Below are 27,045 nucleotides of genomic sequence, written 5' to 3' on the forward strand. Positions count from 1 at the left end.
CGGCGGAGAAATATATATATATATATATATATATATATATATATATATATGCGCACACACACACATAGATATAAACGTATTCTCCGTTGAGATATTGCAGCCGCTGCTGTGTCCAGGCCCAGGAGCCTTAGCACTGTGCTGTGATGTCACTCAATACCACTGACATCACTAGGTGTAAACAACATCTCTCCTTTGCTGTGTATGTGACTATGGAGCTGTTTGGTGATGTCGTCTATTACGGCCTTCATAGAAGCAACAGGAGATTGTTGCATCCATCTTGAACCCTCAGAACTACAGTGCTATGATGTCACTCACTTCCACAGGCCTTGCAGAGTGTAAACAACAACAACCCAGCTTTGTTGTGTATGTAACCAAAGGGATTTGTGATGTCACCTAGAACCTTCACAGCAGCGACAGCTTTATGAGGAGCATCAGCACTGCTCTGCCTGAGCAGAACCATCACCGCCATAGGTTGTCAAATAACCCGGATTTAACCCACACAGGTAAGTCCAATGGGGTGCAGGCATGTCCTCTATGCTTACAGCTTCCCGTGGGTGTTGGTTTGATACCGTTTGGGGACAGCCAAGGAGGCATCTGCAGGCAACAAAGGTAGGTGTGTGCTTGTGTGTGTGTTTCCTATGCAGATCCTAAGCCCAGTGTCACATGCAAGTAGGAGGAGTAAGAAGGGTTCCTGGCAAATCCGGGTTATGGATTGCATTTAAAAAGGCCCCGTGGGAGTGCAATGGGCCCCTGTCTTGCTGCTTAGCAATAATGGTATGGGTTTAGGTTCTGCTGTGTGTACTGGTGGTTGACTGCCCCCCAGCCCAGAGTGTGCATGGAAAATTGTCTGGCAGCCTCCCTGACAGCAAGCAGTGATAGTGCCCATGAAGGGGACCTTGTTGGGCCCGCCCCTTTCACGGTTATCGCTTCTCGGCCTTTTGGCTAAGATCAAGTGTAGTATCTGTTCTTATCAGTTTAATATCTGATACGTCCCCTATCTGGGGACCATATATTAAATGGATTTTTGAGAACGGGGGCCGATTTCGAAGCTTGCTTCCGTCGCCCTATGCATTGACCCGATATGGCAGTATCTTCGGGTACAGTGCACCACCCCCTTACAGGGTTAAAAAGAAAGATTCCTACTTTCATTGCTACCTGCTTGCTGGCTAGCCAGCTAGCCAGCCCTGTGGGCCTTGCTGCTGCTGCAGCCAAAAAACAAAAGGTGGTGCTGCTGCTGCTTCTGCTGCTTCTGCTTCTGCTTGTGTCTGGCCCCTGTTGGAGCGTCCAGGCACAGGACTTCTGCTGCTGCTGACTAAATGGCCTCCTTAATTGGATCATTTGAGTAGCCAGCACACCTGTGCAGGTAGGGCATGACATGATAGGCAGCTGCCTTGATAGCGGGTGGGTGCTGAATGTTCCTAATTGACAAAATAAGATTAATGCTTATGAAGAAATATAAAATCTCATCCCTTCCCCAATATCGCGCCACACCCCTACCCCTTAATTCCCTGGTTGAACGTGATGGACATATGTCTTTTTTCGACCGTACTAACTATGTAACTATGTAACATAACATGGGGGGGGGGGTCTCCTGGCTGTTCACACAGGTGTGTCATTGCTGTACATTGACCATGCATTGCTTCTGTGGTATTGCAAAGGCAAAGACAAATGCTTCCAGCCATCCATTGCACTAATGGATTGGTCATCAGCTGGCTGTCTATGTCCCGCATCAATATAGACCAAAGTACAGAGGGTTAGGCTATGCTATTGTGCACCTACCTGATGCATCAGAAGGTGCGAGGCCCTTGCTAAATTCTGTGCACAGACTTTGAGATCTATGCTTTAGACTGTATCTAAACCTGCTCCAACATGGACTGACATTCTGGCCTACTTTCAGCCGATGCGACTTGTCTGTCGCTGAACAGTCGCTTTTTATGTATTCAGCACCTATGTATAATGTTGTAAAAATGCTCTAGAAGCTAAAGTCGCAGAAATGTCACACATATTTGGCCTGCAACTTTCTGTGCGACAAATTCAGACAGGAAAAATCAGTATAAATCCTTAGAAAATTATCCCCCAGTGTCTCCATCTGCTGGCGGTATTGAATAAGCATTGCTGCACTGATGGGGTATGCATTAGACGAAAAAAAAGAAGAAAAAGAAGAATAATACGCCCAGAAAAGAGGCGAAAAGGAGAAAAACGTAAAAAAACGTGAAAAAAAAGTAAGAGGAAGAGAAGGGAAAAAAAGGTGGAAATGGGTTTAAAAGTGATTTCGGCGGAGAATATATATATATATATATATATATATATATATATATATATATATATGCGCACACACACACATAGATATAAACGTATTCTCCGTTGAGATATTGCAGCCGCTGCTGTGTCCAGGCCCAGGAGCCTTAGCACTGTGCTGTGATGTCACTCAATACCACTGACATCACTAGGTGTAAACAACATCTCTCCTTTGCTGTGTATGTGACTATGGAGCTGTTTGGTGATGTCGTCTATTACGGCCTTCATAGAAGCAACAGGAGATTGTTGCATCCATCTTGAACCCTCAGAACTACAGTGCTATGATGTCACTCACTTCCACAGGCCTTGCAGAGTGTAAACAACAACAACCCAGCTTTGTTGTGTATGTAACCAAAGGGATTTGTGATGTCACCTAGAACCTTCACAGCAGCAGCAGCGACAGCTTTATGAGGAGCATCAGCACTGCTCTGCCTGAGCAGAACCATCACCGCCATAGGTTGTCAAATAACCCGGATTTAACCCACACAGGTAAGTCCAATGGGGTGCAGGCATGTCCTCTATGCTTACAGCTTCCCGTGGGTGTTGGTTTGATACCGTTTGGGGACAGCCAAGGAGGCATCTGCAGGCAACAAAGGTAGGTGTGTGCTTGTGTGTGTGTTTCCTATGCAGATCCTAAGCCCAGTGTCACATGCAAGTAGGAGGAGTAAGAAGGGTTCCTGGCAAATCCGGGTTATGGATTGCATTTAAAAAGGCCCCGTGGGAGTGCAATGGGCCCCTGTCTTGCTGCTTAGCAATAATGGTATGGGTTTAGGTTCTGCTGTGTGTACTGGTGGTTGACTGCCCCCCAGCCCAGAGTGTGCATGGAAAATTGTCTGGCAGCCTCCCTGACAGCAAGCAGTGATAGTGCCCATGAAGGGGACCTTGTTGGGCCCGCCCCTTTCACGGTTATCGCTTCTCGGCCTTTTGGCTAAGATCAAGTGTAGTATCTGTTCTTATCAGTTTAATATCTGATACGTCCCCTATCTGGGGACCATATATTAAATGGATTTTTGAGAACGGGGGCCGATTTCGAAGCTTGCTTCCGTCGCCCTATGCATTGACCCGATATGGCAGTATCTTCGGGTACAGTGCACCACCCCCTTACAGGGTTAAAAAGAAAGATTCCTACTTTCATTGCTACCTGCTTGCTGGCTAGCCAGCTAGCCAGCCCTGTGGGCCTTGCTGCTGCTGCAGCCAAAAAACAAAAGGTGGTGCTGCTGCTGCTTCTGCTGCTTCTGCTTCTGCTTGTGTCTGGCCCCTGTTGGAGCGTCCAGGCACAGGACTTCTGCTGCTGCTGACTAAATGGCCTCCTTAATTGGATCATTTGAGTAGCCAGCACACCTGTGCAGGTAGGGCATGACATGATAGGCAGCTGCCTTGATAGCGGGTGGGTGCTGAATGTTCCTAATTGACAAAATAAGATTAATGCTTATGAAGAAATATAAAATCTCATCCCTTCCCCAATATCGCGCCACACCCCTACCCCTTAATTCCCTGGTTGAACGTGATGGACATATGTCTTTTTTCGACCGTACTAACTATGTAACTATGTAACATAACATGGGGGGGGGGGGTCTCCTGGCTGTTCACACAGGTGTGTCATTGCTGTACATTGACCATGCATTGCTTCTGTGGTATTGCAAAGGCAAAGACAAATGCTTCCAGCCATCCATTGCACTAATGGATTGGTCATCAGCTGGCTGTCTATGTCCCGCATCAATATAGACCAAAGTACAGAGGGTTAGGCTATGCTATTGTGCACCTACCTGATGCAGAAGGTGCGAGGCCCTTGCTAAATTCTGTGCACAGACTTTGAGATCTATGCTTTAGACTGTATCTAAACCTGCTCCAACATGGACTGACATTCTGGCCTACTTTCAGCCGATGCGACTTGTCTGTCGCTGAACAGTCGCTTTTTATGTATTCAGCACCTATGTATAATGTTGTAAAAATGCTCTAGAAGCTAAAGTCGCAGAAATGTCACACATATTTGGCCTGCAACTTTCTGTGCGACAAATTCAGACAGGAAAAATCAGTATAAATCCTTAGAAAATTATCCCCCAGTGTCTCCATCTGCTGGCGGTATTGAATAAGCATTGCTGCACTGATGGGGTATGCATTAGACGAAAAAAAAGAAGAAAAAGAAGAATAATACGCCCAGAAAAGAGGCGAAAAGGAGAAAAACGTAAAAAAACGTGAAAAAAAAGTAAGAGGAAGAGAAGGGAAAAAAAGGTGGAAATGGGTTTAAAAGTGATTTCGGCGGAGAAATATATATATATATATATATATATATAGATATATATATATATATATATATGCGCACACACACACATAGATATAAACGTATTCTCCGTTGAGATATTGCAGCCGCTGCTGTGTCCAGGCCCAGGAGCCTTAGCACTGTGCTGTGATGTCACTCAATACCACTGACATCACTAGGTGTAAACAACATCTCTCCTTTGCTGTGTATGTGACTATGGAGCTGTTTGGTGATGTCGTCTATTACGGCCTTCATAGAAGCAACAGGAGATTGTTGCATCCATCTTGAACCCTCAGAACTACAGTGCTATGATGTCACTCACTTCCACAGGCCTTGCAGAGTGTAAACAACAACAACCCAGCTTTGTTGTGTATGTAACCAAAGGGATTTGTGATGTCACCTAGAACCTTCACAGCAGCGACAGCTTTATGAGGAGCATCAGCACTGCTCTGCCTGAGCAGAACCATCACCGCCATAGGTTGTCAAATAACCCGGATTTAACCCACACAGGTAAGTCCAATGGGGTGCAGGCATGTCCTCTATGCTTACAGCTTCCCGTGGGTGTTGGTTTGATACCGTTTGGGGACAGCCAAGGAGGCATCTGCAGGCAACAAAGGTAGGTGTGTGCTTGTGTGTGTGTTTCCTATGCAGATCCTAAGCCCAGTGTCACATGCAAGTAGGAGGAGTAAGAAGGGTTCCTGGCAAATCCGGGTTATGGATTGCATTTAAAAAGGCCCCGTGGGAGTGCAATGGGCCCCTGTCTTGCTGCTTAGCAATAATGGTATGGGTTTAGGTTCTGCTGTGTGTACTGGTGGTTGACTGCCCCCCAGCCCAGAGTGTGCATGGAAAATTGTCTGGCAGCCTCCCTGACAGCAAGCAGTGATAGTGCCCATGAAGGGGACCTTGTTGGGCCCGCCCCTTTCACGGTTATCGCTTCTCGGCCTTTTGGCTAAGATCAAGTGTAGTATCTGTTCTTATCAGTTTAATATCTGATACGTCCCCTATCTGGGGACCATATATTAAATGGATTTTTGAGAACGGGGGCCGATTTCGAAGCTTGCTTCCGTCGCCCTATGCATTGACCCGATATGGCAGTATCTTCGGGTACAGTGCACCACCCCCTTACAGGGTTAAAAAGAAAGATTCCTACTTTCATTGCTACCTGCTTGCTGGCTAGCCAGCTAGCCAGCCCTGTGGGCCTTGCTGCTGCTGCAGCCAAAAAACAAAAGGTGGTGCTGCTGCTGCTTCTGCTGCTTCTGCTTCTGCTTGTGTCTGGCCCCTGTTGGAGCGTCCAGGCACAGGACTTCTGCTGCTGCTGACTAAATGGCCTCCTTAATTGGATCATTTGAGTAGCCAGCACACCTGTGCAGGTAGGGCATGACATGATAGGCAGCTGCCTTGATAGCGGGTGGGTGCTGAATGTTCCTAATTGACAAAATAAGATTAATGCTTATGAAGAAATATAAAATCTCATCCCTTCCCCAATATCGCGCCACACCCCTACCCCTTAATTCCCTGGTTGAACGTGATGGACATATGTCTTTTTTCGACCGTACTAACTATGTAACTATGTAACATAACATGGGGGGGGGGGGGTCTCCTGGCTGTTCACACAGGTGTGTCATTGCTGTACATTGACCATGCATTGCTTCTGTGGTATTGCAAAGGCAAAGACAAATGCTTCCAGCCATCCATTGCACTAATGGATTGGTCATCAGCTGGCTGTCTATGTCCCGCATCAATATAGACCAAAGTACAGAGGGTTAGGCTATGCTATTGTGCACCTACCTGATGCATCAGAAGGTGCGAGGCCCTTGCTAAATTCTGTGCACAGACTTTGAGATCTATGCTTTAGACTGTATCTAAACCTGCTCCAACATGGACTGACATTCTGGCCTACTTTCAGCCGATGCGACTTGTCTGTCGCTGAACAGTCGCTTTTTATGTATTCAGCACCTATGTATAATGTTGTAAAAATGCTCTAGAAGCTAAAGTCGCAGAAATGTCACACATATTTGGCCTGCAACTTTCTGTGCGACAAATTCAGACAGGAAAAATCAGTATAAATCCTTAGAAAATTATCCCCCAGTGTCTCCATCTGCTGGCGGTATTGAATAAGCATTGCTGCACTGATGGGGTATGCATTAGACGAAAAAAAAGAAGAAAAAGAAGAATAATACGCCCAGAAAAGAGGCGAAAAGGAGAAAAACGTAAAAAAACGTGAAAAAAAAGTAAGAGGAAGAGAAGGGAAAAAAAGGTGGAAATGGGTTTAAAAGTGATTTCGGCGGAGAAATATATATATATATATATATATATATATATATATATATATATATATATATGCGCACACACACACATAGATATAAACGTATTCTCCGTTGAGATATTGCAGCCGCTGCTGTGTCCAGGCCCAGGAGCCTTAGCACTGTGCTGTGATGTCACTCAATACCACTGACATCACTAGGTGTAAACAACATCTCTCCTTTGCTGTGTATGTGACTATGGAGCTGTTTGGTGATGTCGTCTATTACGGCCTTCATAGAAGCAACAGGAGATTGTTGCATCCATCTTGAACCCTCAGAACTACAGTGCTATGATGTCACTCACTTCCACAGGCCTTGCAGAGTGTAAACAACAACAACCCAGCTTTGTTGTGTATGTAACCAAAGGGATTTGTGATGTCACCTAGAACCTTCACAGCAGCGACAGCTTTATGAGGAGCATCAGCACTGCTCTGCCTGAGCAGAACCATCACCGCCATAGGTTGTCAAATCCGGATTTAACCCACACAGGTAAGTCCAATGGGGTGCAGGCATGTCCTCTATGCTTACAGCTTCCCGTGGGTGTTGGTTTGATACCGTTTGGGGACAGCCAAGGAGGCATCTGCAGGCAACAAAGGTAGGTGTGTGCTTGTGTGTGTGTTTCCTATGCAGATCCTAAGCCCAGTGTCACATGCAAGTAGGAGGAGTAAGAAGGGTTCCTGGCAAATCCGGGTTATGGATTGCATTTAAAAAGGCCCCGTGGGAGTGCAATGGGCCCCTGTCTTGCTGCTTAGCAATAATGGTATGGGTTTAGGTTCTGCTGTGTGTACTGGTGGTTGACTGCCCCCCAGCCCAGAGTGTGCATGGAAAATTGTCTGGCAGCCTCCCTGACAGCAAGCAGTGATAGTGCCCATGAAGGGGACCTTGTTGGGCCCGCCCCTTTCACGGTTATCGCTTCTCGGCCTTTTGGCTAAGATCAAGTGTAGTATCTGTTCTTATCAGTTTAATATCTGATACGTCCCCTATCTGGGGACCATATATTAAATGGATTTTTGAGAACGGGGGCCGATTTCGAAGCTTGCTTCCGTCGCCCTATGCATTGACCCGATATGGCAGTATCTTCGGGTACAGTGCACCACCCCCTTACAGGGTTAAAAAGAAAGATTCCTACTTTCATTGCTACCTGCTTGCTGGCTAGCCAGCTAGCCAGCCCTGTGGGCCTTGCTGCTGCTGCAGCCAAAAAACAAAAGGTGGTGCTGCTGCTGCTTCTGCTGCTTCTGCTTCTGCTTGTGTCTGGCCCCTGTTGGAGCGTCCAGGCACAGGACTTCTGCTGCTGCTGACTAAATGGCCTCCTTAATTGGATCATTTGAGTAGCCAGCACACCTGTGCAGGTAGGGCATGACATGATAGGCAGCTGCCTTGATAGCGGGTGGGTGCTGAATGTTCCTAATTGACAAAATAAGATTAATGCTTATGAAGAAATATAAAATCTCATCCTTCCCCAATATCGCGCCACACCCCTACCCCTTAATTCCCTGGTTGAACGTGATGGACATATGTCTTTTTTCGACCGTACTAACTATGTAACTATGTAACATAACATGGGGGGGGGTCTCCTGGCTGTTCACACAGGTGTGTCATTGCTGTACATTGACCATGCATTGCTTCCGTGGTATTGCAAAGGCAAAGACAAATGCTTCCAGCCATCCATTGCACTAATGGATTGGTCATCAGCTGGCTGTCTATGTCCCGCATCAATATAGACCAAAGTACAGAGGGTTAGGCTATGCTATTGTGCACCTACCTGATGCATCAGAAGGTGCGAGGCCCTTGCTAAATTCTGTGCACAGACTTTGAGATCTATGCTTTAGACTGTATCTAAACCTGCTCCAACATGGACTGACATTCTGGCCTACTTTCAGCCGATGCGACTTGTCTGTCGCTGAACAGTCGCTTTTTATGTATTCAGCACCTATGTATAATGTTGTAAAAATGCTCTAGAAGCTAAAGTCGCAGAAATGTCACACATATTTGGCCTGCAACTTTCTGTGCGACAAATTCAGACAGGAATAATCAGTATAAATCCTTAGAAAATTATCCCCCAGTGTCTCCATCTGCTGGCGGTATTGAATAAGCATTGCTGCACTGATGGGGTATGCATTAGACGAAAAAAAAGAAGAAAAAGAAGAATAATACGCCCAGAAAAGAGGCGAAAAGGAGAAAAACGTAAAAAAACGTGAAAAAAAAGTAAGAGGAAGAGAAGGGAAAAAAAGGTGGAAATGGGTTTAAAAGTGATTTCGGCGGAGAAATATATATATATATATATATATATATATATATATATATATATATATGCGCACACACACACATAGATATAAACGTATTCTCCGTTGAGATATTGCAGCCGCTGCTGTGTCCAGGCCCAGGAGCCTTAGCACTGTGCTGTGATGTCACTCAATACCACTGACATCACTAGGTGTAAACAACATCTCTCCTTTGCTGTGTATGTGACTATGGAGCTGTTTGGTGATGTCGTCTATTACGGCCTTCATAGAAGCAACAGGAGATTGTTGCATCCATCTTGAACCCTCAGAACTACAGTGCTATGATGTCACTCACTTCCACAGGCCTTGCAGAGTGTAAACAACAACAACCCAGCTTTGTTGTGTATGTAACCAAAGGGATTTGTGATGTCACCTAGAACCTTCACAGCAGCGACAGCTTTATGAGGAGCATCAGCACTGCTCTGCCTGAGCAGAACCATCACCGCCATAGGTTGTCAAATAACCCGGATTTAACCCACACAGGTAAGTCCAATGGGGTGCAGGCATGTCCTCTATGCTTACAGCTTCCCGTGGGTGTTGGTTTGATACCGTTTGGGGACAGCCAAGGAGGCATCTGCAGGCAACAAAGGTAGGTGTGTGCTTGTGTGTGTGTTTCCTATGCAGATCCTAAGCCCAGTGTCACATGCAAGTAGGAGGAGTAAGAAGGGTTCCTGGCAAATCCGGGTTATGGATTGCATTTAAAAAGGCCCCGTGGGAGTGCAATGGGCCCCTGTCTTGCTGCTTAGCAATAATGGTATGGGTTTAGGTTCTGCTGTGTGTACTGGTGGTTGACTGCCCCCCAGCCCAGAGTGTGCATGGAAAATTGTCTGGCAGCCTCCCTGACAGCAAGCAGTGATAGTGCCCATGAAGGGGACCTTGTTGGGCCCGCCCCTTTCACGGTTATCGCTTCTCGGCCTTTTGGCTAAGATCAAGTGTAGTATCTGTTCTTATCAGTTTAATATCTGATACGTCCCCTATCTGGGGACCATATATTAAATGGATTTTTGAGAACGGGGGCCGATTTCGAAGCTTGCTTCCGTCGCCCTATGCATTGACCCGATATGGCAGTATCTTCGGGTACAGTGCACCACCCCCTTACAGGGTTAAAAAGAAAGATTCCTACTTTCATTGCTACCTGCTTGCTGGCTAGCCAGCTAGCCAGCCCTGTGGGCCTTGCTGCTGCTGCAGCCAAAAAACAAAAGGTGGTGCTGCTGCTGCTTCTGCTGCTTCTGCTTCTGCTTGTGTCTGGCCCCTGTTGGAGCGTCCAGGCACAGGACTTCTGCTGCTGCTGACTAAATGGCCTCCTTAATTGGATCATTTGAGTAGCCAGCACACCTGTGCAGGTAGGGCATGACATGATAGGCAGCTGCCTTGATAGCGGGTGGGTGCTGAATGTTCCTAATTGACAAAATAAGATTAATGCTTATGAAGAAATATAAAATCTCATCCCTTCCCCAATATCGCGCCACACCCCTACCCCTTAATTCCCTGGTTGAACGTGATGGACATATGTCTTTTTTCGACCGTACTAACTATGTAACTATGTAACATAACATGGGGGGGGGGGTCTCCTGGCTGTTCACACAGGTGTGTCATTGCTGTACATTGACCATGCATTGCTTCTGTGGTATTGCAAAGGCAAAGACAAATGCTTCCAGCCATCCATTGCACTAATGGATTGGTCATCAGCTGGCTGTCTATGTCCCGCATCAATATAGACCAAAGTACAGAGGGTTAGGCTATGCTATTGTGCACCTACCTGATGCATCAGAAGGTGCGAGGCCCTTGCTAAATTCTGTGCACAGACTTTGAGATCTATGCTTTAGACTGTATCTAAACCTGCTCCAACATGGACTGACATTCTGGCCTACTTTCAGCCGATGCGACTTGTCTGTCGCTGAACAGTCGCTTTTTATGTATTCAGCACCTATGTATAATGTTGTAAAAATGCTCTAGAAGCTAAAGTCGCAGAAATGTCACACATATTTGGCCTGCAACTTTCTGTGCGACAAATTCAGACAGGAAAAATCAGTATAAATCCTTAGAAAATTATCCCCCAGTGTCTCCATCTGCTGGCGGTATTGAATAAGCATTGCTGCACTGATGGGGTATGCATTAGACGAAAAAAAAGAAGAAAAAGAAGAATAATACGCCCAGAAAAGAGGCGAAAAGGAGAAAAACGTAAAAAAACGTGAAAAAAAAGTAAGAGGAAGAGAAGGGAAAAAAAGGTGGAAATGGGTTTAAAAGTGATTTCGGCGGAGAAATATATATATATATATATATATATATATATATATATATATATATGCGCACACACACACATAGATATAAACGTATTCTCCGTTGAGATATTGCAGCCGCTGCTGTGTCCAGGCCCAGGAGCCTTAGCACTGTGCTGTGATGTCACTCAATACCACTGACATCACTAGGTGTAAACAACATCTCTCCTTTGCTGTGTATGTGACTATGGAGCTGTTTGGTGATGTCGTCTATTACGGCCTTCATAGAAGCAACAGGAGATTGTTGCATCCATCTTGAACCCTCAGAACTACAGTGCTATGATGTCACTCACTTCCACAGGCCTTGCAGAGTGTAAACAACAACAACCCAGCTTTGTTGTGTATGTAACCAAAGGGATTTGTGATGTCACCTAGAACCTTCACAGCAGCGACAGCTTTATGAGGAGCATCAGCACTGCTCTGCCTGAGCAGAACCATCACCGCCATAGGTTGTCAAATAACCCGGATTTAACCCACACAGGTAAGTCCAATGGGGTGCAGGCATGTCCTCTATGCTTACAGCTTCCCGTGGGTGTTGGTTTGATACCGTTTGGGGACAGCCAAGGAGGCATCTGCAGGCAACAAAGGTAGGTGTGTGCTTGTGTGTGTGTTTCCTATGCAGATCCTAAGCCCAGTGTCACATGCAAGTAGGAGGAGTAAGAAGGGTTCCTGGCAAATCCGGGTTATGGATTGCATTTAAAAAGGCCCCGTGGGAGTGCAATGGGCCCCTGTCTTGCTGCTTAGCAATAATGGTATGGGTTTAGGTTCTGCTGTGTGTACTGGTGGTTGACTGCCCCCCAGCCCAGAGTGTGCATGGAAAATTGTCTGGCAGCCTCCCTGACAGCAAGCAGTGATAGTGCCCATGAAGGGGACCTTGTTGGGCCCGCCCCTTTCACGGTTATCGCTTCTCGGCCTTTTGGCTAAGATCAAGTGTAGTATCTGTTCTTATCAGTTTAATATCTGATACGTCCCCTATCTGGGGACCATATATTAAATGGATTTTTGAGAACGGGGGCCGATTTCGAAGCTTGCTTCCGTCGCCCTATGCATTGACCCGATATGGCAGTATCTTCGGGTACAGTGCACCACCCCCTTACAGGGTTAAAAAGAAAGATTCCTACTTTCATTGCTACCTGCTTGCTGGCTAGCCAGCTAGCCAGCCCTGTGGGCCTTGCTGCTGCTGCAGCCAAAAAACAAAAGGTGGTGCTGCTGCTGCTTCTGCTGCTTCTGCTTCTGCTTGTGTCTGGCCCCTGTTGGAGCGTCCAGGCACAGGACTTCTGCTGCTGCTGACTAAATGGCCTCCTTAATTGGATCATTTGAGTAGCCAGCACACCTGTGCAGGTAGGGCATGACATGATAGGCAGCTGCCTTGATAGCGGGTGGGTGCTGAATGTTCCTAATTGACAAAATAAGATTAATGCTTATGAAGAAATATAAAATCTCATCCCTTCCCCAATATCGCGCCACACCCCTACCCCTTAATTCCCTGGTTGAACGTGATGGACATATGTCTTTTTTCGACCGTACTAACTATGTAACTATGTAACATAACATGGGGGGGGGGTCTCCTGGCTGTTCACACAGGTGTGTCATTGCTGTACATTGACCATGCATTGCTTCTGTGGTATTGCAAAGGCAAAGACAAATGCTTCCAGCCATCCATTGCACTAATGGATTGGTCATCAGCTGGCTGTCTATGTCCCGCATCAATATAGACCAAAGTACAGAGGGTTAGGCTATGCTATTGTGCACCTACCTGATGCATCAGAAGGTGCGAGGCCCTTGCTAAATTCTGTGCACAGACTTTGAGATCTATGCTTTAGACTGTATCTAAACCTGCTCCAACATGGACTGACATTCTGGCCTACTTTCAGCCGATGCGACTTGTCTGTCGCTGAACAGTCGCTTTTTATGTATTCAGCACCTATGTATAATGTTGTAAAAATGCTCTAGAAGCTAAAGTCGCAGAAATGTCACACATATTTGGCCTGCAACTTTCTGTGCGACAAATTCAGACAGGAAAAATCAGTATAAATCCTTAGAAAATTATCCCCCAGTGTCTCCATCTGCTGGCGGTATTGAATAAGCATTGCTGCACTGATGGGGTATGCATTAGACGAAAAAAAAGAAGAAAAAGAAGAATAATACGCCCAGAAAAGAGGCGAAAAGGAGAAAAACGTAAAAAAACGTGAAAAAAAAGTAAGAGGAAGAGAAGGGAAAAAAAGGTGGAAATGGGTTTAAAAGTGATTTCGGCGGAGAATATATATATATATATATATATATATATATATATATATGCGCACACACACACATAGATATAAACGTATTCTCCGTTGAGATATTGCAGCCGCTGCTGTGTCCAGGCCCAGGAGCCTTAGCACTGTGCTGTGATGTCACTCAATACCACTGACATCACTAGGTGTAAACAACATCTCTCCTTTGCTGTGTATGTGACTATGGAGCTGTTTGGTGATGTCGTCTATTACGGCCTTCATAGAAGCAACAGGAGATTGTTGCATCCATCTTGAACCCTCAGAACTACAGTGCTATGATGTCACTCACTTCCACAGGCCTTGCAGAGTGTAAACAACAACAACCCAGCTTTGTTGTGTATGTAACCAAAGGGATTTGTGATGTCACCTAGAACCTTCACAGCAGCGACAGCTTTATGAGGAGCATCAGCACTGCTCTGCCTGAGCAGAACCATCACCGCCATAGGTTGTCAAATAACCCGGATTTAACCCACACAGGTAAGTCCAATGGGGTGCAGGCATGTCCTCTATGCTTACAGCTTCCCGTGGGTGTTGGTTTGATACCGTTTGGGGACAGCCAAGGAGGCATCTGCAGGCAACAAAGGTAGGTGTGTGCTTGTGTGTGTGTTTCCTATGCAGATCCTAAGCCCAGTGTCACATGCAAGTAGGAGGAGTAAGAAGGGTTCCTGGCAAATCCGGGTTATGGATTGCATTTAAAAAGGCCCCGTGGGAGTGCAATGGGCCCCTGTCTTGCTGCTTAGCAATAATGGTATGGGTTTAGGTTCTGCTGTGTGTACTGGTGGTTGACTGCCCCCCAGCCCAGAGTGTGCATGGAAAATTGTCTGGCAGCCTCCCTGACAGCAAGCAGTGATAGTGCCCATGAAGGGGACCTTGTTGGGCCCGCCCCTTTCACGGTTATCGCTTCTCGGCCTTTTGGCTAAGATCAAGTGTAGTATCTGTTCTTATCAGTTTAATATCTGATACGTCCCCTATCTGGGGACCATATATTAAATGGATTTTTGAGAACGGGGGCCGATTTCGAAGCTTGCTTCCGTCGCCCTATGCATTGACCCGATATGGCAGTATCTTCGGGTACAGTGCACCACCCCCTTACAGGGTTAAAAAGAAAGATTCCTACTTTCATTGCTACCTGCTTGCTGGCTAGCCAGCTAGCCAGCCCTGTGGGCCTTGCTGCTGCTGCAGCCAAAAAACAAAAGGTGCTGCTTCTGCTGCTTCTGCTTCTGCTTGTGTCTGGCCCCTGTTGGAGCGTCCAGGCACAGGACTTCTGCTGCTGCTGACTAAATGGCCTCCTTAATTGGATCATTTGAGTAGCCAGCACACCTGTGCAGGTAGGGCATGACATGATAGGCAGCTGCCTTGATAGCGGGTGGGTGCTGAATGTTCCTAATTGACAAAATAAGATTAATGCTTATGAAGAAATATAAAATCTCATCCCTTCCCCAATATCGCGCCACACCCCTACCCCTTAATTCCCTGGTTGAACGTGATGGACATATGTCTTTTTTCGACCGTACTAACTATGTAACTATGTAACATAACATGGGGGGGGGTCTCCTGGCTGTTCACACAGGTGTGTCATTGCTGTACATTGACCATGCATTGCTTCTGTGGTATTGCAAAGGCAAAGACAAATGCTTCCAGCCATCCATTGCACTAATGGATTGGTCATCAGCTGGCTGTCTATGTCCCGCATCAATATAGACCAAAGTACAGAGGGTTAGGCTATGCTATTGTGCACCTACCTGATGCATCAGAAGGTGCGAGGCCCTTGCTAAATTCTGTGCACAGACTTTGAGATCTATGCTTTAGACTGTATCTAAACCTGCTCCAACATGGACTGACATTCTGGCCTACTTTCAGCCGATGCGACTTGTCTGTCGCTGAACAGTCGCTTTTTATGTATTCAGCACCTATGTATAATGTTGTAAAAATGCTCTAGAAGCTAAAGTCGCAGAAATGTCACACATATTTGGCCTGCAACTTTCTGTGCGACAAATTCAGACAGGAAAAATCAGTATAAATCCTTAGAAAATTATCCCCCAGTGTCTCCATCTGCTGGCGGTATTGAATAAGCATTGCTGCACTGATGGGGTATGCATTAGACGAAAAAAAAGAAGAAAAAGAAGAATAATACGCCCAGAAAAGAGGCGAAAAGGAGAAAAACGTAAAAAAACGTGAAAAAAAAGTAAGAGGAAGAGAAGGGAAAAAAAGGTGGAAATGGGTTTAAAAGTGATTTCGGCGGAGAAATATATATATATATATATATATATATATATATATATATATATATATGCGCACACACACACATAGATATAAACGTATTCTCCGTTGAGATATTGCAGCCGCTGCTGTGTCCAGGCCCAGGAGCCTTAGCACTGTGCTGTGATGTCACTCAATACCACTGACATCACTAGGTGTAAACAACATCTCTCCTTTGCTGTGTATGTGACTATGGAGCTGTTTGGTGATGTCGTCTATTACGGCCTTCATAGAAGCAACAGGAGATTGTTGCATCCATCTTGAACCCTCAGAACTACAGTGCTATGATGTCACTCACTTCCACAGGCCTTGCAGAGTGTAAACAACAACAACCCAGCTTTGTTGTGTATGTAACCAAAGGGATTTGTGATGTCACCTAGAACCTTCACAGCAGCGACAGCTTTATGAGGAGCATCAGCACTGCTCTGCCTGAGCAGAACCATCACCGCCATAGGTTGTCAAATAACCCGGATTTAACCCACACAGGTAAGTCCAATGGGGTGCAGGCATGTCCTCTATGCTTACAGCTTCCCGTGGGTGTTGGTTTGATACCGTTTGGGGACAGCCAAGGAGGCATCTGCAGGCAACAAAGGTAGGTGTGTGCTTGTGTGTGTGTTTCCTATGCAGATCCTAAGCCCAGTGTCACATGCAAGTAGGAGGAGTAAGAAGGGTTCCTGGCAAATCCGGGTTATGGATTGCATTTAAAAAGGCCCCGTGGGAGTGCAATGGGCCCCTGTCTTGCTGCTTAGCAATAATGGTATGGGTTTAGGTTCTGCTGTGTGTACTGGTGGTTGACTGCCCCCCAGCCCAGAGTGTGCATGGAAAATTGTCTGGCAGCCTCCCTGACAGCAAGCAGTGATAGTGCCCATGAAGGGGACCTTGTTGGGCCCGCCCCTTTCACGGTTATCGCTTCTCGGCCTTTTGGCTAAGATCAAGTGTAGTATCTGTTCTTATCAGTTTTCATGCTGGTGGGGATGGGTGCTGCATGGAGGATGCAGGTGTACCAGGGCTTTCCGGGGCTGGTTCTGAGGAATCAGCTCGACGGCTGCCCCGATGTGACCTGTTCCCTCCGGGTCTCGCCATGAGGCTGAGAGGGTCTAGAGCCGAGGTACTTTTGTGCCTCGGGGAGTGGTGACCCCGAGGTGCCGAAACTCACTGGGAGAATAGGCTCACTGAGTTGAAGCACGGGCACCATAATCTCTTCACCTTGTGGCACTCACCTCTTGATTCCCGGCCTTCTGGCTAGGATCAGAGAAATTTTTATAGATCCGGCCGGATGTCCGGGCAGTATATCTGCACACATTCACTTATTTATTTCTTTTTTGTCTCACTGTGTCACTTTTTGCGTGTTGTGTGTTCACAGGATTTGTCAGGATGCGGTAGCCCTTCTGGGTGTCCCTCCTGGCGGTCTAGGGGAGGTGTGTGTGGCCATTAGGTTCCGCACCTCCCTGCAAACACCCCGGGTACTCCTGCTTTGGCAGGGTACCTACCGTAATCGGCTCTGCGGGCAGATACCTTGGCTAACGCCAAGGGGGATGCCGGGAGCATTTGTGGTCCCCTAGTAGCTTCGGTGAAAAGGGACATCGAACCTGGAACCTCGCAGGTACCTTTTGGTCCGGAGGCGAAGGGTAAGGTTTGTTGGGGGGCCTCTCTCCTATCGGAGAAGGGCTTGCGATAGACCGCATCCTTTGTGCACGTTTTTTTAGTGTAACACGTTTGCACTTTTTCTTGCACTTTGGGTGAATCGAAAGCACGTTCCTCGGCTTTAGATAAAAAAAAAAAAAAAAAAAAAAAATCTGTTCTTATCAGTTTAATATCTGATACGTCCCCTATCTGGGGACCATATATTAAATGGATTTTTGAGAACGGGGGCCGATTTCGAAGCTTGCTTCCGTCGCCCTATGCATTGACCCGATATGGCAGTATCTTCGGGTACAGTGCACCACCCCCTTACAGGGTTAAAAAGAAAGATTCCTACTTTCATTGCTACCTGCTTGCTGGCTAGCCAGCTAGCCAGCCCTGTGGGCCTTGCTGCTGCTGCAGCCAAAAAACAAAAGGTGGTGCTGCTGCTGCTTCTGCTGCTTCTGCTTCTGCTTGTGTCTGGCCCCTGTTGGAGCGTCCAGGCACAGGACTTCTGCTGCTGCTGACTAAATGGCCTCCTTAATTGGATCATTTGAGTAGCCAGCACACCTGTGCAGGTAGGGCATGACATGATAGGCAGCTGCCTTGATAGCGGGTGGGTGCTGAATGTTCCTAATTGACAAAATAAGATTAATGCTTATGAAGAAATATAAAATCTCATCCCTTCCCCAATATCGCGCCACACCCCTACCCCTTAATTCCCTGGTTGAACGTGATGGACATATGTCTTTTTTCGACCGTACTAACTATGTAACTATGTAACATAACATGGGGGGGGGTCTCCTGGCTGTTCACACAGGTGTGTCATTGCTGTACATTGACCATGCATTGCTTCTGTGGTATTGCAAAGGCAAAGACAAATGCTTCCAGCCATCCATTGCACTAATGGATTGGTCATCAGCTGGCTGTCTATGTCCCGCATCAATATAGACCAAAGTACAGAGGGTTAGGCTATGCTATTGTGCACCTACCTGATGCATCAGAAGGTGCGAGGCCCTTGCTAAATTCTGTGCACAGACTTTGAGATCTATGCTTTAGACTGTATCTAAACCTGCTCCAACATGGACTGACATTCTGGCCTACTTTCAGCCGATGCGACTTGTCTGTCGCTGAACAGTCGCTTTTTATGTATTCAGCACCTATGTATAATGTTGTAAAAATGCTCTAGAAGCTAAAGTCGCAGAAATGTCACACATATTTGGCCTGCAACTTTCTGTGCGACAAATTCAGACAGGAAAAATCAGTATAAATCCTTAGAAAATTATCCCCCAGTGTCTCCATCTGCTGGCGGTATTGAATAAGCATTGCTGCACTGATGGGGTATGCATTAGACGAAAAAAAAGAAGAAAAAGAAGAATAATACGCCCAGAAAAGAGGCGAAAAGGAGAAAAACGTAAAAAAACGTGAAAAAAAAGTAAGAGGAAGAGAAGGGAAAAAAAGGTGGAAATGGGTTTAAAAGTGATTTCGGCGGAGAAATATATATATATATATATATATATATATATATATATATATATATGCGCACACACACACATAGATATAAACGTATTCTCCGTTGAGATATTGCAGCCGCTGCTGTGTCCAGGCCCAGGAGCCTTAGCACTGTGCTGTGATGTCACTCAATACCACTGACATCACTAGGTGTAAACAACATCTCTCCTTTGCTGTGTATGTGACTATGGAGCTGTTTGGTGATGTCGTCTATTACGGCCTTCATAGAAGCAACAGGAGATTGTTGCATCCATCTTGAACCCTCAGAACTACAGTGCTATGATGTCACTCACTTCCACAGGCCTTGCAGAGTGTAAACAACAACAACCCAGCTTTGTTGTGTATGTAACCAAAGGGATTTGTGATGTCACCTAGAACCTTCACAGCAGCGACAGCTTTATGAGGAGCATCAGCACTGCTCTGCCTGAGCAGAACCATCACCGCCATAGGTTGTCAAATAACCCGGATTTAACCCACACAGGTAAGTCCAATGGGGTGCAGGCATGTCCTCTATGCTTACAGCTTCCCGTGGGTGTTGGTTTGATACCGTTTGGGGACAGCCAAGGAGGCATCTGCAGGCAACAAAGGTAGGTGTGTGCTTGTGTGTGTGTTTCCTATGCAGATCCTAAGCCCAGTGTCACATGCAAGTAGGAGGAGTAAGAAGGGTTCCTGGCAAATCCGGGTTATGGATTGCATTTAAAAAGGCCCCGTGGGAGTGCAATGGGCCCCTGTCTTGCTGCTTAGCAATAATGGTATGGGTTTAGGTTCTGCTGTGTGTACTGGTGGTTGACTGCCCCCCAGCCCAGAGTGTGCATGGAAAATTGTCTGGCAGCCTCCCTGACAGCAAGCAGTGATAGTGCCCATGAAGGGGACCTTGTTGGGCCCGCCCCTTTCACGGTTATCGCTTCTCGGCCTTTTGGCTAAGATCAAGTGTAGTATCTGTTCTTATCAGTTTAATATCTGATACGTCCCCTATCTGGGGACCATATATTAAATGGATTTTTGAGAACGGGGGCCGATTTCGAAGCTTGCTTCCGTCGCCCTATGCATTGACCCGATATGGCAGTATCTTCGGGTACAGTGCACCACCCCCTTACAGGGTTAAAAAGAAAGATTCCTACTTTCATTGCTACCTGCTTGCTGGCTAGCCAGCTAGCCAGCCCTGAGGGCCTTGCTGCTGCTGCAGCCAAAAAACAAAAGGTGGTGCTGCTGCTGCTTCTGCTGCTTCTGCTTCTGCTTGTGTCTGGCCCCTGTTGGAGCGTCCAGGCACAGGACTTCTGCTGCTGCTGACTAAATGGCCTCCTTAATTGGATCATTTGAGTAGCCAGCACACCTGTGCAGGTAGGGCATGACATGATAGGCAGCTGCCTTGATAGCGGGTGGGTGCTGAATGTTCCTAATTGACAAAATAAGATTAATGCTTATGAAGAAATATAAAATCTCATCCCTTCCCCAATATCGCGCCACACCCCTACCCCTTAATTCCCTGGTTGAACGTGATGGACATATGTCTTTTTTCGACCGTACTAACTATGTAACTATGTAACATAACATGGGGGGGGGTCTCCTGGCTGTTCACACAGGTGTGTCATTGCTGTACATTGACCATGCATTGCTTCTGTGGTATTGCAAAGGCAAAGACAAATGCTTCCAGCCATCCATTGCACTAATGGATTGGTCATCAGCTGGCTGTCTATGTCCCGCATCAATATAGACCAAAGTACAGAGGGTTAGGCTATGCTATTGTGCACCTACCTGATGCATCAGAAGGTGCGAGGCCCTTGCTAAATTTTGTGCACAGACTTTGAGATCTATGCTTTAGACTGTATCTAAACCTGCTCCAACATGGACTGACATTCTGGCCTACTTTCAGCCGATGCGACTTGTCTGTCGCTGAACAGTCGCTTTTTATGTATTCAGCACCTATGTATAATGTTGTAAAAATGCTCTAGAAGCTAAAGTCGCAGAAATGTCACACATATTTGGCCTGCAACTTTCTGTGCGACAAATTCAGACAGGAAAAATCAGTATAAATCCTTAGAAAATTATCCCCCAGTGTCTCCATCTGCTGGCGGTATTGAATAAGCATTGCTGCACTGATGGGGTATGCATTAGACGAAAAAAAAGAAGAAAAAGAAGAATAATACGCCCAGAAAAGAGGCGAAAAGGAGAAAAACGTAAAAAAACGTGAAAAAAAAGTAAGAGGAAGAGAAGGGAAAAAAAGGTGGAAATGGGTTTAAAAGTGATTTCGGCGGAGAAATATATATATATATATATATATATATATATATATATATATATGCGCACACACACACATAGATATAAACGTATTCTCCGTTGAGATATTGCAGCCGCTGCTGTGTCCAGGCCCAGGAGCCTTAGCACTGTGCTGTGATGTCACTCAATACCACTGACATCACTAGGTGTAAACAACATCTCTCCTTTGCTGTGTATGTGACTATGGAGCTGTTTGGTGATGTCGTCTATTACGGCCTTCATAGAAGCAACAGGAGATTGTTGCATCCATCTTGAACCCTCAGAACTACAGTGCTATGATGTCACTCACTTCCACAGGCCTTGCAGAGTGTAAACAACAACAACCCAGCTTTGTTGTGTATGTAACCAAAGGGATTTGTGATGTCACCTAGAACCTTCACAGCAGCGACAGCTTTATGAGGAGCATCAGCACTGCTCTGCCTGAGCAGAACCATCACCGCCATAGGTTGTCAAATAACCCGGATTTAACCCACACAGGTAAGTCCAATGGGGTGCAGGCATGTCCTCTATGCTTACAGCTTCCCGTGGGTGTTGGTTTGATACCGTTTGGGGACAGCCAAGGAGGCATCTGCAGGCAACAAAGGTAGGTGTGTGCTTGTGTGTGTGTTTCCTATGCAGATCCTAAGCCCAGTGTCACATGCAAGTAGGAGGAGTAAGAAGGGTTCCTGGCAAATCCGGGTTATGGATTGCATTTAAAAAGGCCCCGTGGGAGTGCAATGGGCCCCTGTCTTGCTGCTTAGCAATAATGGTATGGGTTTAGGTTCTGCTGTGTGTACTGGTGGTTGACTGCCCCCCAGCCCAGAGTGTGCATGGAAAATTGTCTGGCAGCCTCCCTGACAGCAAGCAGTGATAGTGCCCATGAAGGGGACCTTGTTGGGCCCGCCCCTTTCACGGTTATCGCTTCTCGGCCTTTTGGCTAAGATCAAGTGTAGTATCTGTTCTTATCAGTTTAATATCTGATACGTCCCCTATCTGGGGACCATATATTAAATGGATTTTTGAGAACGGGGGCCGATTTCGAAGCTTGCTTCCGTCGCCCTATGCATTGACCCGATATGGCAGTATCTTCGGGTACAGTGCACCACCCCCTTACAGGGTTAAAAAGAAAGATTCCTACTTTCATTGCTACCTGCTTGCTGGCTAGCCAGCTAGCCAGCCCTGTGGGCCTTGCTGCTGCTGCAGCCAAAAAACAAAAGGTGGTGCTGCTGCTGCTTCTGCTGCTTCTGCTTCTGCTTGTGTCTGGCCCCTGTTGGAGCGTCCAGGCACAGGACTTCTGCTGCTGCTGACTAAATGGCCTCCTTAATTGGATCATTTGAGTAGCCAGCACACCTGTGCAGGTAGGGCATGACATGATAGGCAGCTGCCTTGATAGCGGGTGGGTGCTGAATGTTCCTAATTGACAAAATAAGATTAATGCTTATGAAGAAATATAAAATCTCATCCCTTCCCCAATATCGCGCCACACCCCTACCCCTTAATTCCCTGGTTGAACGTGATGGACATATGTCTTTTTTCGACCGTACTAACTATGTAACTATGTAACATAACATGGGGGGGGGTCTCCTGGCTGTTCACACAGGTGTGTCATTGCTGTACATTGACCATGCATTGCTTCTGTGGTATTGCAAAGGCAAAGACAAATGCTTCCAGCCATCCATTGCACTAATGGATTGGTCATCAGCTGGCTGTCTATGTCCCGCATCAATATAGACCAAAGTACAGAGGGTTAGGCTATGCTATTGTGCACCTACCTGATGCATCAGAAGGTGCGAGGCCCTTGCTAAATTCTGTGCACAGACTTTGAGATCTATGCTTTAGACTGTATCTAAACCTGCTCCAACATGGACTGACATTCTGGCCTACTTTCAGCCGATGCGACTTGTCTGTCGCTGAACAGTCGCTTTTTATGTATTCAGCACCTATGTATAATGTTGTAAAAATGCTCTAGAAGCTAAAGTCGCAGAAATGTCACACATATTTGGCCTGCAACTTTCTGTGCGACAAATTCAGACAGGAAAAATCAGTATAAATCCTTAGAAAATTATCCCCCAGTGTCTCCATCTGCTGGCGGTATTGAATAAGCATTGCTGCACTGATGGGGTATGCATTAGACGAAAAAAAAGAAGAAAAAGAAGAATAATACGCCCAGAAAAGAGGCGAAAAGGAGAAAAACGTAAAAAAACGTGAAAAAAAAGTAAGAGGAAGAGAAGGGAAAAAAAGGTGGAAATGGGTTTAAAAGTGATTTCGGCGGAGATATATATATATATATATATATATATATATATATATATATATATATATATGCGCACACACACACATAGATATAAACGTATTCTCCGTTGAGATATTGCAGCCGCTGCTGTGTCCAGGCCCAGGAGCCTTAGCACTGTGCTGTGATGTCACTCAATACCACTGACATCACTAGGTGTAAACAACATCTCTCCTTTGCTGTGTATGTGACTATGGAGCTGTTTGGTGATGTCGTCTATTACGGCCTTCATAGAAGCAACAGGAGATTGTTGCATCCATCTTGAACCCTCAGAACTACAGTGCTATGATGTCACTCACTTCCACAGGCCTTGCAGAGTGTAAACAACAACAACCCAGTTTTGTTGTGTATGTAACCAAAGGGATTTGTGATGTCACCTAGAACCTTCACAGCAGCGACAGCTTTATGAGGAGCATCAGCACTGCTCTGCCTGAGCAGAACCATCACCGCCATAGGTTGTCAAATAACCCGGATTTAACCCACACAGGTAAGTCCAATGGGGTGCAGGCATGTCCTCTATGCTTACAGCTTCCCGTGGGTGTTGGTTTGATACCGTTTGGGGACAGCCAAGGAGGCATCTGCAGGCAACAAAGGTAGGTGTGTGCTTGTGTGTGTGTTTCCTATGCAGATCCTAAGCCCAGTGTCACATGCAAGTAGGAGGAGTAAGAAGGGTTCCTGGCAAATCCGGGTTATGGATTGCATTTAAAAAGGCCCCGTGGGAGTGCAATGGGCCCCTGTCTTGCTGCTTAGCAATAATGGTATGGGTTTAGGTTCTGCTGTGTGTACTGGTGGTTGACTGCCCCCCAGCCCAGAGTGTGCATGGAAAATTGTCTGGCAGCCTCCCTGACAGCAAGCAGTGATAGTGCCCATGAAGGGGACCTTGTTGGGCCCGCCCCTTTCACGGTTATCGCTTCTCGGCCTTTTGGCTAAGATCAAGTGTAGTATCTGTTCTTATCAGTTTTCATGCTGGTGGGGATGGGTGCTGCATGGAGGATGCAGGTGTACCAGGGCTTTCCGGGGCTGGTTCTGAGGAATCAGCTCGACGGCTGCCCCGATGTGACCTGTTCCCTCCGGGTCTCGCCATGAGGCTGAGAGGGTCTAGAGCCGAGGTACTTTTGTGCCTCGGGGAGTGGTGACCCCGAGGTGCCGGAACTCACTGGGAGAATAGACTCACTGAGTTGAAGCACGGGCACCATAATCTCTTCACCTTGTGGCACTCACCTCTTGATTCCCGGCCTTCTGGCTAGGATCAGAGAAATTTTTATAGATCCGGCCGGATGTCCGGGCAGTATATCTGCACACATTCACTTATTTATTTATTTTTTGTCTCACTGTGTCACTTTTTGTGTGTTGTGTGTTCACAGGATTTGTCAGGATGCGGTAGCCCTTCTGGGTGTCCCTCCTGGCGGTCTAGGGGAGGTGTGTGTGGCCATTAGGTTCCGCACCTCCCTGCAAACACCCCGGGTACTCCTGCTTTGGCAGGGTACCTACCGTAATCGGCTCTGCGGGCAGATACCTTGGCTAACGCCAAGGGGGATGCCGGGAGCATTTGTGGTCCCCTAGTAGCTTCGGCGAAAAGGGACATCGAACCTGGAACCTCGCAGGTACCTTTTGGTCCGGAGGCGAAGGGTAAGGTTTGTTGGGGGGCCTCTCTCCTATCGGAGAAGGGCTTGCGATAGACCGCATCCTTTGTGCACGTTTTTTTAGTGTAACACGTTTGCACTTTTTCTTGCACTTTGGGTGAATCGAAAGCACGTTCCTCGGCTTTAAAAAAAAAAAAAAAATCTGTTCTTATCAGTTTAATATCTGATACGTCCCCTATCTGGGGACCATATATTAAATGGATTTTTGAGAACGGGGGCCGATTTCGAAGCTTGCTTCCGTCGCCCTATGCATTGACCCGATATGGCAGTATCTTCGGGTACAGTGCACCACCCCCTTACAGGGTTAAAAAGAAAGATTCCTACTTTCATTGCTACCTGCTTGCTGGCTAGCCAGCTAGCCAGCCCTGTGGGCCTTGCTGCTGCTGCAGCCAAAAAACAAAAGGTGGTGCTGCTGCTGCTTCTGCTGCTTCTGCTTCTGCTTGTGTCTGGCCCCTGTTGGAGCGTCCAGGCACAGGACTTCTGCTGCTGCTGACTAAATGGCCTCCTTAATTGGATCATTTGAGTAGCCAGCACACCTGTGCAGGTAGGGCATGACATGATAGGCAGCTGCCTTGATAGCGGGTGGGTGCTGAATGTTCCTAATTGACAAAATAAGATTAATGCTTATGAAGAAATATAAAATCTCATCCCTTCCCCAATATCGCGCCACACCCCTACCCCTTAATTCCCTGGTTGAACGTGATGGACATATGTCTTTTTTCGACCGTACTAACTATGTAACTATGTAACATAACATGGGGGGGGGTCTCCTGGCTGTTCACACAGGTGTGTCATTGCTGTACATTGACCATGCATTGCTTCTGTGGTATTGCAAAGGCAAAGACAAATGCTTCCAGCCATCCATTGCACTAATGGATTGGTCATCAGCTGGCTGTCTATGTCCCGCATCAATATAGACCAAAGTACAGAGGGTTAGGCTATGCTATTGTGCACCTACCTGATGCATCAGAAGGTGCGAGGCCCTTGCTAAATTCTGTGCACAGACTTTGAGATCTATGCTTTAGACTGTATCTAAACCTGCTCCAACATGGACTGACATTCTGGCCTACTTTCAGCCGATGCGACTTGTCTGTCGCTGAACAGTCGCTTTTTATGTATTCAGCACCTATGTATAATGTTGTAAAAATGCTCTAGAAGCTAAAGTCGCAGAAATGTCACACATATTTGGCCTGCAACTTTCTGTGCGACAAATTCAGACAGGAAAAATCAGTATAAATCCTTAGAAAATTATCCCCCAGTGTCTCCATCTGCTGGCGGTATTGAATAAGCATTGCTGCACTGATGGGGTATGCATTAGACGAAAAAAAAGAAGAAAAAGAAGAATAATACGCCCAGAAAAGAGGCGAAAAGGAGAAAAACGTAAAAAAACGTGAAAAAAAAGTAAGAGGAAGAGAAGGGAAAAAAAGGTGGAAATGGGTTTAAAAGTGATTTCGGCGGAGAATATATATATATATATATATATATATATATATATATATATATATATATGCGCACACACACACATAGATATAAACGTATTCTCCGTTGAGATATTGCAGCCGCTGCTGTGTCCAGGCCCAGGAGCCTTAGCACTGTGCTGTGATGTCACTCAATACCACTGACATCACTAGGTGTAAACAACATCTCTCCTTTGCTGTGTATGTGACTATGGAGCTGTTTGGTGATGTCGTCTATTACGGCCTTCATAGAAGCAACAGGAGATTGTTGCATCCATCTTGAACCCTCAGAACTACAGTGCTATGATGTCAC

The 27,045-nt window shown here is 46.4% G+C and overlaps 10 non-coding genes and 3 pseudogenes across 10 annotated transcripts; all 13 read left to right on the forward strand.

Annotated features, from left to right (window-relative positions):
- The first annotated feature begins 922 nt into the window (after positions 1 to 922).
- Positions 923 to 1,113, forward strand: LOC130302724 (U2 spliceosomal RNA). The gene has a single exon (XR_008852890.1). It is a non-coding gene; the product is annotated as a U2 spliceosomal RNA (small nuclear RNA).
- A 2,093-nt stretch (positions 1,114 to 3,206) lies between these two features.
- LOC130302726 (U2 spliceosomal RNA) lies at positions 3,207 to 3,397 on the forward strand. Its single transcript, XR_008852892.1, has one exon. It is a non-coding gene; the product is annotated as a U2 spliceosomal RNA (small nuclear RNA).
- A 2,090-nt stretch (positions 3,398 to 5,487) lies between these two features.
- Positions 5,488 to 5,678, forward strand: LOC130302727 (U2 spliceosomal RNA). Its single transcript, XR_008852893.1, has one exon. It is a non-coding gene; the product is annotated as a U2 spliceosomal RNA (small nuclear RNA).
- Positions 5,679 to 7,769: 2,091 nt separating this feature from the next.
- LOC130302728 (U2 spliceosomal RNA) lies at positions 7,770 to 7,960 on the forward strand. Its single transcript, XR_008852894.1, has one exon. It is a non-coding gene; the product is annotated as a U2 spliceosomal RNA (small nuclear RNA).
- A 2,085-nt stretch (positions 7,961 to 10,045) lies between these two features.
- On the forward strand, positions 10,046 to 10,236 carry LOC130302729 (U2 spliceosomal RNA). Its single transcript, XR_008852895.1, has one exon. It is a non-coding gene; the product is annotated as a U2 spliceosomal RNA (small nuclear RNA).
- Positions 10,237 to 12,322: 2,086 nt separating this feature from the next.
- Positions 12,323 to 12,513, forward strand: LOC130302730 (U2 spliceosomal RNA). Its single transcript, XR_008852896.1, has one exon. It is a non-coding gene; the product is annotated as a U2 spliceosomal RNA (small nuclear RNA).
- A 2,078-nt stretch (positions 12,514 to 14,591) lies between these two features.
- Positions 14,592 to 14,782, forward strand: LOC130302731 (U2 spliceosomal RNA). Its single transcript, XR_008852897.1, has one exon. It is a non-coding gene; the product is annotated as a U2 spliceosomal RNA (small nuclear RNA).
- A 2,077-nt stretch (positions 14,783 to 16,859) lies between these two features.
- Positions 16,860 to 17,019, forward strand: LOC130302751 (U2 spliceosomal RNA; annotated as a pseudogene).
- A 693-nt stretch (positions 17,020 to 17,712) lies between these two features.
- LOC130302746 (U2 spliceosomal RNA) lies at positions 17,713 to 17,902 on the forward strand. Its single transcript, XR_008852910.1, has one exon. It is a non-coding gene; the product is annotated as a U2 spliceosomal RNA (small nuclear RNA).
- Positions 17,903 to 19,986: 2,084 nt separating this feature from the next.
- LOC130302732 (U2 spliceosomal RNA) lies at positions 19,987 to 20,177 on the forward strand. Its single transcript, XR_008852898.1, has one exon. It is a non-coding gene; the product is annotated as a U2 spliceosomal RNA (small nuclear RNA).
- Positions 20,178 to 22,259: 2,082 nt separating this feature from the next.
- Positions 22,260 to 22,450, forward strand: LOC130302733 (U2 spliceosomal RNA). The gene has a single exon (XR_008852899.1). It is a non-coding gene; the product is annotated as a U2 spliceosomal RNA (small nuclear RNA).
- Positions 22,451 to 24,538: 2,088 nt separating this feature from the next.
- LOC130302752 (U2 spliceosomal RNA) lies at positions 24,539 to 24,698 on the forward strand (annotated as a pseudogene).
- A 693-nt stretch (positions 24,699 to 25,391) lies between these two features.
- LOC130302744 (U2 spliceosomal RNA) lies at positions 25,392 to 25,569 on the forward strand (annotated as a pseudogene).
- The last annotated feature ends 1,476 nt before the right edge of the window (positions 25,570 to 27,045 follow it).

This window comes from Hyla sarda, unplaced genomic scaffold (genome assembly GCF_029499605.1).
Source record: "Hyla sarda isolate aHylSar1 unplaced genomic scaffold, aHylSar1.hap1 scaffold_1178, whole genome shotgun sequence".
In the NCBI taxonomy this organism is placed as follows: Eukaryota; Metazoa; Chordata; class Amphibia; order Anura; family Hylidae; genus Hyla; species Hyla sarda.